Raw genomic sequence first — 12,638 nt, forward strand, 5'->3', positions numbered from 1 at the left:
CTCAATTAACACTCAAATAACAGGTATACATGGAAACATCAAACCAAATCTAAAAACCACAAAATAACAAGATAGATCTGGGGAAAAAATGAGAGCAACTACGGGTATGGGATTAGAATAACTCTCTGATAATATGATAATAACATCATTGAATGAATAAAATCTTAGAATAGGTATAGTAGAATAGGATATGCAACTGTAAATCACGGATCTAAACTATTGAATTGGATCTGATTGATTGGGGATTAGATTTACCTGATTGGGATAATAACAGTTGTGCAACAGAGAAGAACATCTTGATAAAACATAGACAAAAATATCACCATCATACCCGAGCATAGAACATCTTGATCAGCAAAGAACATCTTGATGAAGCAAAATCACAGCAGCAACGGAGAAACCCATCCATTAAACCGATAATAACTCTAAGAAACATGATCATACCACAGATTGAAACCATCAATTAGCCTAAATCATCCCTAGGGCTGGTGGATAGAAGATTTAGCAAAGTAGAAAGGGGTTTTCCCGGTTGATTTTAACATTAGGGATTTTAGCAGAGGAGACCATAGATCAGTATTTTCTAAGGAGTATTATTGATCTTAATCATAGAATTTTAAGTATTCCTTATATAGCATAAGAATTTATTTCCATTTCAGCACAAATTTTCTTTAATATGATGATGCTTTGAGTAAATTATTTGATCTAAATTTCCGGTTACAAATGACATGTTTAAAGCTATTTATGTTGTAGATCTGAAATCTTGTTTGGGTTTTACCTTCTCTTTTTTTAAATCCGATATATCTATGAACAAAATTTTTACGAATTGAATGATTACTGTCCATATCAGATAAAATAAATATATTTAAGGATATTAGTCTGAAAAATAGATCCAAAATCATAATATCTTGAAAACGCCGGGAGTACCAATAATCCACCAATTTTTTCTTAGACAATCTATATGGACAAACTCAACACAATTCCATGAGTAAAAACTCAATCAAGGAAAGTGCCTAGAGTTATCTCTCTCTTGTTGTTAGAATGTTTTCAGAATCGAATCTGTGAACCTAACTACAAAGAGAGTTCTTGGAAGGTACCAAAGACCAATGTCCAAGGATCAATCAAGTATTATCCAACTAACAAGGTTGGACCTAGATATTGTGATTGATCAACGCACAACCTGTGATATTTCAATTATGAATATAAACAATATAATGCGGAAAAATAACACTGACACCAGAAATTTTGTTAACGAGGAAACCGCAAATGCAGAAAAACCCCGGGACCTAGTCCAGATTGAACACCAAACTGTATTAAGCCGTTACAAACACTAGCCTACTACCAATTAACTTCAGTTTGGAATGTAGTTGAGCCCGAACTCAGTCTCCCACTGATTTGGGCACAGTCGCACTCCTTACTCATCTTGAATCCCGGCAGGACTCCGCGCAATTGATTCCCTTAGACGGTCTCACACCAACTAAGAGTTGCTTCAACTCAATTGAAGGCTTTAAACCAAATCCGTCTCCCACAGATTAAGCCTATTATAGATTTCCTGATTTACGATCTAACGGATGATCAGATCAAACGATAGATGCAGGTGATGGAAATCGATAGCAACTTAGACAAAAGTCTGTCTATCCTCAAAATCCAGACTTATGCAACCCGAAGTGCAGCCTAGTTTATTATTCACCTCACAAGTATAAAACTTGCGGAATCAAAAAAGTATGAGACAAAGAGACTTTGTTGATTTCTGGAGAGGACGACTCCAGATACAACTAGGACACACCAAAAAGTAGTGCCAGGATTCGAAGATCCCAGTTGCCAAGAGTTCCACTTATATAGACTTCAAAGCTTAGTTTGTTTTAGGTTTAAGCTAAGATAGCTTTGGAACCAAGCAAATGATATTCAACGTTAGATGAAAGCTTTGCATCTTATTCACATATACAAGATATACACTATGGATAGGTAAACCGTAACCGAACCGTGTATAAAGACTATGTTCAACATGGTTATCCGAAACTAGACGATTTGAACTTAAAAGCTTAACACTCATTTTCATGTTCACTAAGACATTAATATTGAGTCACAATCATGTGTTCAAATGAGTCTAGTATTAATTAGAGAATTGATCAAATGCAAATTAATTTAAGGAAATAATTTAATCGCAATTAAATCATAATCGACATATTTTGTATATGTACAAAATACAATTACTTGAACCGTTCATGAATCGGCTGAGTCACAGTACACGGACCGGTTTGCAAAATTATATGCAATCACTGAGTTCCAGAGTCTAAAGAAATTCTCAGTTCATAAACCGGTTTGCAAACTTAAGCAATTACCGAGTTCCGGAATCTACAGAACTTTTCAGTTCACGTAAAGGTTTGCAAACTTTTAACCAACTCAAAGTTCATGAGTCTACAGAACTTTTTAGTTCACGTACTGGTTTGCAAACTTAGGACCTTTGTCGGTTTTGGAGTTCGCAAAACATTCATCTTGCGTACCGGTTTGGGTACTAAACTAATTCTAGAACATAGAACAATTGTGGCTCGCATACCAGTTTGATTATTTAACCCGGTTCCCTTACCACAGTTCCATGGTTTATATACGAATATACATACCTATCCGGATCAAGAAACAAACAGACTGTCCCATGATGTACATAAGAATACGCATATCACACAAAGATGAAAATCGATATATAGTTACTCCGCTACGTGTATGAATACATGTAATACGAATTCAGACATATAACAGTTTTCTCAGTTTGTAAGACTGATAACACTGTCTTGTATTCTGAATATGTTAGTTTTATATTTCTTTAAATTGATATTCAAAACATTCTTGAATAACATCAATGACACATATCACTGTTCCAGGCTATTTTCGAATGATAAACTTAAATCATGAATTGGTTTCGAACAATAAATTTTTCTCCACCGAATTTGATCAAGTATGAACAAATGTTCATTAAGCTTAGTCATTATATTTCGAGAAATCTGTAAACTAAATATAATTAGTTCTCGACTCGAAATTCTTGTCTATGCAAGCTAGTCTAATTATTTATGCGACAATCGTTTCAAAGATAGAAAAGTGAATATAACTTGAGAAATAGGTGGTTCAGTCTTCACTTACCTTTTATTGATGAATTTCTCCAAAAGCTTCGGTTGATCTTCGCCTTCAAACGGTAGAACGAAAATGATGACCGGTTCGTTTCTCAACTCCACTATCCTACACCGAGACTTAACTAATTGTATACTAGAAATCAAGATATAGTTTTGAGAACTAAATTTGACAACAAGCTTGATATAGCAACACTTGTGAGTTAAACTGAGCAATGATCTAACAATCTCCCCCTTTGTCAATTTTAGTGACAAAACTATTTAATACATATTGATAAGTTATCACAAATGATCTTCATTGTTCCAGAAACGATTCCATAATCAGTAAGCATTTGCTTCGTCCATAAAAGTTGAGTACAACACGAACCTGCAACGATGTATTCAGCTTCGCATGTTGATAGGTCTTGTGAGTTTTGTTTCTCGCTGTTCCAGGAAAAAAGATTTATTCCTACATGGTAGAATCCTCCAGATGTGTTTTTCATATCTTCTACACAACCTTCTCAGTCTGCATCAAAATACGCTGCAAGATCAGTGTTAGTATCAAATGTATAAGATAGACCATAACTGATAGTATGATGTACATACCTTATGATTCGTTTTACAGCTGCAAGATGATATTCTTTTGGCTTAGTCTGAAATCTAGCACAACAACCAACGCTAAAAGCAATATCCGGTCTTGTCGCTGTTAGATCTGCATCGACTCCATTCTCATCCTTATGAAACTTCCCTATAGTGTGGATAAGAGTTAATTTGGGAGTATTTTTCTCAAGACCAAATCTCTTAACAAGATCTTTTGCATAACTTGAGAAATATAAATTTCATCCTTGTGTTGTTGAATTTGTAGACCCAAAAAGAATCTTAATTCACCAACATTTCTCATCTCCAATTCCTTGACAAAAGAGGTTTTAAACTCTTTAGCAAGTTTCTCAGAAGTAGACCCATAAGTTATGTCATCTACATAGATTTGAGCAATAAGAACATCCTTCCCACTTGATTTCGTAAACATGGTCTTGTCTGCTTCTCCTCTTAAGAACCCTTTACGAAAAAGAGAAGTAGTAAGCTTTTCATATCATGCTCGAGGTGCTTGCTTTAATCCATATAATGCATTATTGAGCTTAAAGACATAACCTGGATACTCCGGAATTTCAAAACCTTTAGGTTAAGAAACATATACCTCTTCCTTCAAACACCCACTCAAGAATGCAGATTTTACGTCCATTTGAAATAGCTTAAACTTGATAAAACAAGCATGAGCCAAAAATTATCTTATGGACTCAAGGAGAGTAACATGTGCAAAGGTTTCATCAAAGTCGATTCCTTCAATCTGTGAGTATGCTTGAGCGACAAGTCTAGCCTTATTTTGGACCACTATACCGAACTCATCTGACTTATTCTTATATATCCATTTTGTACCAACAATATTAATGTTAGGGGGACAAGGTACGAGTTCCCATACCTCTTTCCTTTTGAATTGATTTATATCTTCATGCATTGCATTCACCCATAAGGGATCATTCAGACCTTCATCAACATTCTTAGGCTGCACTTACAAATGTTTCTGAGTTGGTTTCTCGTCTTAGCAGTGGCCTCTGTACCTCCAATAATATTGTTAGTATCATGGTTCCTATGAACCCACAAATGTCGTGGAGTGTCACATTCAACAGGAACACCCTTAATAGGGTTTTTCTCCTCGTCATCAGAAACGTCGGGATCAGTAACCGTTGGTACAACTTCCATTGATTCCGAAACTTCTTTGACTTTTTCAGTTGTCTCCAAGGGAGGAAAATCAGAAGGAGAGACATCATGATGAACGTACTTAAAATCATCAATGATAACACTTGATGATTCCATCATAACACGAGTTTTGATAGTGTATACTCTAAAACCACGACTATCAGACGCATAGCCAAGAAAAATACCTTCATCGCTTATTGAATCAAATTTTATTTTCTATTCTCGATCCTTGAGAATGTATTACTTACTACCAAACACACGAAGATAGTGGAAGTTAGGATTTTCACCATACCATTACTCATAAGGAGTATTCAGAGTTCATGAGAGTACACGATTGATTAAGTAGCAGGCTGTAAAGACTGCTTCTACTTAAAACTTTAACGGTAAGTTTTTGATATGGAGCATTACCCTGGCCATTTCCTATATACTTTTATTCTTCCTTTCTGCAACTCTATTGGCTTGTAGAGTGATAGGTGGAGAATATTGTTGAATAATACCCAGTTGGTCGTAGAATTCAAATACTTTGGTATCTTTGAATTCAGTTCCCCGATCGCTCCTAATTTTCTTAGTCTATGACCTTGTTCGTTCTGGATTCTATGAACAATGAATTCACTTAGGTTCTCATTCTTGTGAGCCAAAACGCCACCCAAGTAAATATGATGTAATCATCAACTATTACCAAGGCATATTTCTTCCCTCCAACAGTGGGTTGTTGAATGGGTCCATAGAGATCCATATTAATCAAATCAAGTGGAAATTTGGTGGAAACGTCTAGAGATGATTTATGTGAAACTCGTGCTTGTTTACCTTTTTGACAAGCTCCACAAACACCATCAACCTTGCATTGATTTTGGGTACTCCTCTGACAAGTTCTTTGTTAAATATATTTCCAAGGAGGTGAAAATTGATGTGACCAAAACGCTCGTGCCAAAAGTGTGTAGATTTCACCTTTGTCAGATTGCAACAAAGATCAGACTGAATATTTAACAGATAACAGTTATTTTTGCCACGTATTCCCCGAAAAATTACTTTTCCTGATTTATCTTCAATGTCACATCCTTCAGCACTAAATATAACCTTATGGCCTTTATCGCAAATTTGACTAACAGAAAGAAGATTCGAGTCATACCTTTAATGTAAACAACACCATGGATTTCAGGCACCCCAGGTAGCTTGATCGTTCCCTTTTTGCTAATGTAGCAACAACTCCCGTCTCCGAATGTCACAGGACCTCCATCAAAGTTGCTCAAGTTCATGAAACATGAAAGATCACCTGTCATATACTAGCTACACCCACTGTCAAGAAACCACTGAAAGGTGAGGATGACTTTAAAGCGAAAGCTCTCATACTAACATCATTGTTCCTATGGAAGCAATTTGTTAGTTTTTTAGAACTCATAAGGTTAGAAAAAAGTTTTCTAGATTTTTTATTAAGATTACTAGCAACATTTAGTTTCTTCCTGAAGAGTTTACACGTATGTTGACAATGATCGAGAGCATTACAAAACATACAAGAGCTTACAGTTTTTGTGCAACACCAAGAGATTCCTTGGAACCACTCTGAGTCGGAATGGTTTTATTGAAGCTTAAGCCTATTTTATCTCCATACTGACGACAATTCATGACACATGAATTAAGAGAATTTTTCGAATCCACTGATAGATTGGAAGATTTTTCAACAGAATTCAAAGTCCCAAGAGTTTTGTTGATAGCGGATATAGAATGTCCAACACCTACAACTTCCTCTTTATTAGTTCAAATCTATTCATCCAATTTATCCTAGAGAGTCTTTTCCCTTTCAGATCCTTCTCAAAGATAAGGATCTGTGATGTACATCTCACAGTGAAGTGCACTGATAATTCTTTTTAATCCGTGTTTCTCGTGACAGAGCTTATCGATTATCTTATTTAGATCAGTACCGAAATCAGCATCGATAGTTCCATATAATCAGACTGCTTCAAACACAGACTTATTAGGTATAAACGTGTATGACTGCTCTGATACCAACTGAAAACGCCGGGGGTACCAAAATACACCACCAAATTTTACTTAGGCAATCTGTATGGACAAAATCAACACAACTCTGAGGGTAAAAACTAAATCAAGGACTAGAGTTATATATCTCTCTCTCTCTCTTGTTGTTAGAACGTTTACAGAATTAAATATGTGAACCTAACTACAAAGAGAGTTCTTGGACGGTACCAAAGACCAATGTCAAAGGATCAATCAAGTCTTATCCAACTAACAAGGTTGAAACTAGCTATTGTGATTAATCAACACATAACCTGTGATATTTTAGTTAAAAAATAAGAAATATAATACAGAAAAAGAAATAACACACACTCCAGAAATTTTGTTAATGAGGAAACCGCAAATGCAGAAAAACCCCGGGACCTAGTCCACATTGAACACCAAACTGTATTATGCCGCTATAGACACCATCCTACCACCAATTAACTTCGGTCTGGAATGTAGTTGATCCCGAACTCAGTCTCCCACTGATTCAGGTACAGTCGCGCTCCTTACGCCTCTTGAATCCCATCAGGACTCCGCGCAATTGATTCCCTTATACGATCTCACACCAACTAAGAGTTGCTTCTACTCAATTAAACACTTCAAACCAAATCTGCTTCCCACATATTAAGCCTATTATTGATGTTCAGATTTACGATCTAAACGGATGATCAGATCAAACGATAAACCCATGTGATGGAAATCGAAAACTTAGACAAAAATCTGGTTATCCTCAAAATCTGGACTTATGCAACCCGAAGTGAAACCTAGATTATTATTCACCTCACAAGTATAAAAATTGTGGAATCAACAAAGTATAGGACAAAGAGACTTTGTTAATTACTATCTATCTTTATTGGTGGAGCAAGGCTCTGCAAATAATCAAAATCATGATACTCAAGTTATCAAGATAAAAGATAACTGGACATGGCTTCACGAATCCCAATTAAGTCTTTATAGTCGGTAAACCCTAAAAGGGTTTTTGGAGAGGACGACCCCAAATACAACTAGGACACACCAAAAAGTAGTGTCAGGATTCAAAGATCCCAGTTGCCAAGAGTTCACCTTATATAGACTTCAAAGCCTAGGTTGCTTTAGGTTTAAGCTAAGATAGCTTTGGAACCAAGCAATCAATATTCACCGACAGATGAAAGATTTAAATATTATTCACATATACAAGATATACACTATGGTTAGGTAAACCGTAACTGAACCGTGTATAAAGACTATGTTCAACATGGTTAGCCGAAACTAGCCGAATTGAACTTAAAATCTTTGCACTCATTTGATATTATTGAGTCACAATCATGTGATCAAATGAGTCAAGTGTTAATTAGAGAATTGAGAAAATGAAAATTACTTCAAGGAAATAATTTAATCGCAGTTGAATCATAATCGATATAGTTTGTAAATGTACAAAGTACAAGTACTTGAATCGTTCGTGAATCGGCTGAGTCACAGTACGCGGACCGGTTTGCAAACTTATGTAATAACCGAGTTCCGGAGTCTACAGAACTTCTCAGTTCATAAACTAGTTTCCAATCTTATGCAACTACCGAGTTCCGGACTCTACAGAACTTTTCAATTTAGGTACCGGTTTGCAAACTTCTAACCAACTCAATGTTCCGGAGTCTACAGAAAGTTTTAGTTCACGTACCGGTTTGCAAATTAGCACCTTTGCCGGTACCGGAGTTCACAGAACATTCATCTTACGTACCGGTATGGGTACTAAACTAGTTATAGAACATATAACTGATTTGGCTCGCACACCGGTTTGATTATTTAACCTGGTTCCCTTACCACAGTTACAATGGTTTGTATACGAATATACATACCTATCTGAATCACGAAACAAACATATTTTCCGGTGATGTACATACGAATATGCATATCACACAAATGTGAAAGTCATTATATAGCTAATCCTCTACGTGTACGAATACATGTAATACGGCTTCAGAAATATAACAGTTTTCTCAGTTTGTAAGACTGGTAACACTGTCTTGTGTTCCAAATATAGTTGTTCTATATTTCTATAAATCGATTCGAAAAATTCCTGAATAACATCAATGACACATATCACTTTTCCATGCTATTTTCGAATGATAAACTTGAAACATGATTTGGTGCCGAACAATAAATTTTTCTCCAACGAATCTGATCAAGTATGAACAAATGTTCATTAAGCTTAGTCATTATATTTCGAGAAATTCGTAAACTAAATAATTAGTTCTCGACTCGAAATTGTTGTCTATGCAAGCTAGTCTAATTAGTTATGCGAAAATCGTCTCAGAGATAGAAAATTGAATATAAGTTGGGAAATAGGTGGTTCAGTCTTCACTTACCTTTTGTTGATGAAGTTCTTCAAAAGCTTCGGTGGATCTTCGCCTTCAAACGGTAGAAAGAAAATGATGATTGGTTCGTCTCTCAACTCCACTATCCTAGACCGAGACTTAACTAATTGTAGACTAGATATCAATATATAGTTTTGACAACTAAATTTGACAACAAGCTTGATATAGCAACACTTGTGAGTTCGACCGAGCAATGCTCTAACATTTTGACTTTGTCAAAGCAGACTAAACTTTTGAAACAGAGGAAGTATTAATTTGGATATTTTTTATTTAAACGGATTTTGTTATAGTCATGGATGCCAAACTCTAATATTAAACTTTCTAGGATCCAAACGCATTTTTGGTGACAAAATAAGGTACAAAAATCTGAAGAAAAAAACGAGGGTCTAACAACCTCACCCAATATTTCGTTTAGGCAATCTGTATGGAAAACTCCAATATAATTCCAAGAGAATTAATTATACAGTCAGACTCAATCAATAGAAATATATCCAAGATTTGTATCTCTGTTTCACAATGTAATCAGAAAATCAAACAGATAGAAATCCGTGAGCCTGATTATTATGTGAAACATCTTGAACGGTACCAAAGACCAATGTTCAAGTGTCAGTCAATTTATATCAACAACCAAAGGTTGGATTATCTAATTGATTGAACTACGCACAACCTGTGATATTTCAATTATATAGAAAATATAATGCGGAAATAAAATAACATAGACACCAGAAGTTTTCTTAACGAGGAAACCGCAAATACAGAAAAACCTCGGGACCTAGTCCAGATTTGAACACCACATTCTATTAAGCTGCTACAGACACTAGACTACAGTTAACTTTGGACTGGAATGTAGTTGATCCCTAACCAATCTAACACCGATTAAGGTACAGTCGCCTTTATTACGCCTCTGAATCCTAGTAAGACTCTAAACATTTGATTCCCTTAGCTAATCTCACCCACAACTAAGATTTGCTATGACCCAAAGGAGAAGACTTGATAAACCAATCTGTCTCACACAGAAAAGTTTATTAATAGATAAATTTGTCTTCCACAGAAATACCTATGAGTTTTGTTCCGTCTATTGATAAATCAAGGTGGACAAGAACCAATTGATACACCGGACTTACATTACCGAAGAACATGGTAATATCAATCACCTCATAATAATATTAATTATATGGTAGCGAAACAAGATATTGTGGAATCACAAACAATGAGAGAAGATGTTTGTGACTACTTTTTATCTTGCCTATCGGAGATTAAATCTCAAGCAAATCTTAGAGAAGATAGTACTCAATATGATAAAATACAGCAAGATAAGAACATGTAACTCTAGAGAAATTAGTTGGGTCTGGCTTCACAATCCCAATGAAGTCTTTAAGTCGTTAACCTATAATGGTTTTAGGAAAAACCTAGGTTAAAGGTGAATCGACTCTAGTCATAATGGTTCAAGGAAGAGGGTACCAGAGGTTTATATTTTTCCTTGATGATTGATGGTGTTAGAGCATTGCTCGGTCGAACTCGCATGTGTTGCTATCTCAAGCATGTTTGTAAATTTTAGTGATCAAAACTATAAATCTTGATTCCGCAACATCTTGTTTCGCTACCATACGATTAAGATTGTTGTGAGGTGATTGATAACTCTAGGTTGTTCTTCGGGAATATAAGACCAGATTATCAATCGGTTCCTGTTCACCTTGATTATTATCAAAAGACAGAACAAAACCTTTTAGGGTTTATCTGTGGGAGATGGATTGATCCTTTTATAGACTTGTCTGTGTGAGAAAGATTTGTTTATTGTCAAGTCTTCGACTTTGGGTCGTAGCAACTCTTAGTTGTGGGTGAGATCATCTAAGTGAATCAAGTGCGCAGTATCCTGCTGGGATCAGAGGCGTAGGGAGTAAAACTGTATCTTGGATCAGTGAGAGACTAATTGGGGTTCAACTACAGTCCAGTCCGAAGTTAGCTTGAAGTAGGCTAGTGTATGTAGCGGCTTAATACAGTGTGTGTTCAATCTGGACTAGGTACCAGGGTTTTTCTGCATTTGCGGTTTTCTCGTTAACAAAATTTCTGGTGTCTGTGTTATTTTTATTTCCGCATTATATTTGTTTATATAATTGAAATAATACAGGTTGTGCGTTTGAATCAATTAATTTGAAATCCGACCTTTGATTGTTGATTGATATTGATTGATCCTTAGATATTCGTCTTCGGTACCATCCAAGTTATTCCTTGTATTTGATTAGAACTCGCAGTTCTTGCTTGTGTAAATCAAATCAAGAACAGAGATATAAACTCGTTGATATGCTTTTAATTGATTGAGTCTTGTTGATTCTCTTAAAAGTATATTCGAGTTTGTCCATACAAATTTCTAAGCGAAATATTGGGTGGTGTTGTTAGACCCCCGCCTTTTCAATTGGTATCAGAGCTGGCAAACACGTTTAAGACCTTATAAGTCTGTGTTTGTAGCGATCTGACTCTATGGACAAAGGTGCTATCTCTATTAACGTACCACCAGTCTTCGATGGATGTAATTACTTATGGTGGAAAATTTATGTGCGAGCTTTTCTTCAAGCGCGTGATTTTCAATCAAGGGTATATGTTGTTAATGGCTATAATGCTCCCGTTGTGGCAGTTGGAGATGTAAACGTTCCCAAGAATATTGGTGAATATAGTTCTGCCGAGATACTTGCTGCAAAGCAAAATTCCGACGGTTTGAATGTCATCATACATGCCATTACCCCAAATCTTCAGCATCATGTGTCAAATTGCTCTAGGTCTAAAGATGCTTGGGATATCTTAGAAACCGTATTTTAAGGTAACTCCAGTGAAAAGGAATCTAGGCTTCAAAACCTTAATTCTGATTGGGAGAAACTTCGTATGGCAGATGAAGATACATTTGATGAGTTTAATCACATAGTGTCTGAAATTGTTAATGCATCTTTTGCATTGGGTAAGAATATTCCTGAAAAGGACATTGTGATGAAAATTCTCAGATCGCTGCCATCTAGATACGAGTCTAAGAAGCATGCCATCGTTGAGGGAAATAACCTTGATAATCTTTCCAGAAATAATTTGGTTGGAAAGTTAAAGATCTTTGATCATGAGAATACATCCAAAATCGGGAAGAATGTTGCCTTCAAAGCACAAAAGAACACTGAATTACTTGATAAAAGTAAAAGTGTTTATGTCTCTGAGGATGATCAGTCAGAGGGTGATTTTTCGGATGAAGATCTTGAAAAATCAGTCTCCTTGATCACAGGATAGTTTAGGGACCTTCTATTGAAGAGAAGTAAACAGTTTTCAAGAGACAAACCCAGGTCATCAGATAAACCTCATAATAGCATTCCTCCTAAAAACAGGGATGCTGACGAGGCTGATGACGAGGATATGCCACATTGCTTTAAGTTTAAGGGTTTTG

Source organism: Papaver somniferum, chromosome 8 (genome assembly GCF_003573695.1).
Source record: "Papaver somniferum cultivar HN1 chromosome 8, ASM357369v1, whole genome shotgun sequence".
NCBI lineage: Eukaryota > Viridiplantae > Streptophyta > Magnoliopsida > Ranunculales > Papaveraceae > Papaver > Papaver somniferum.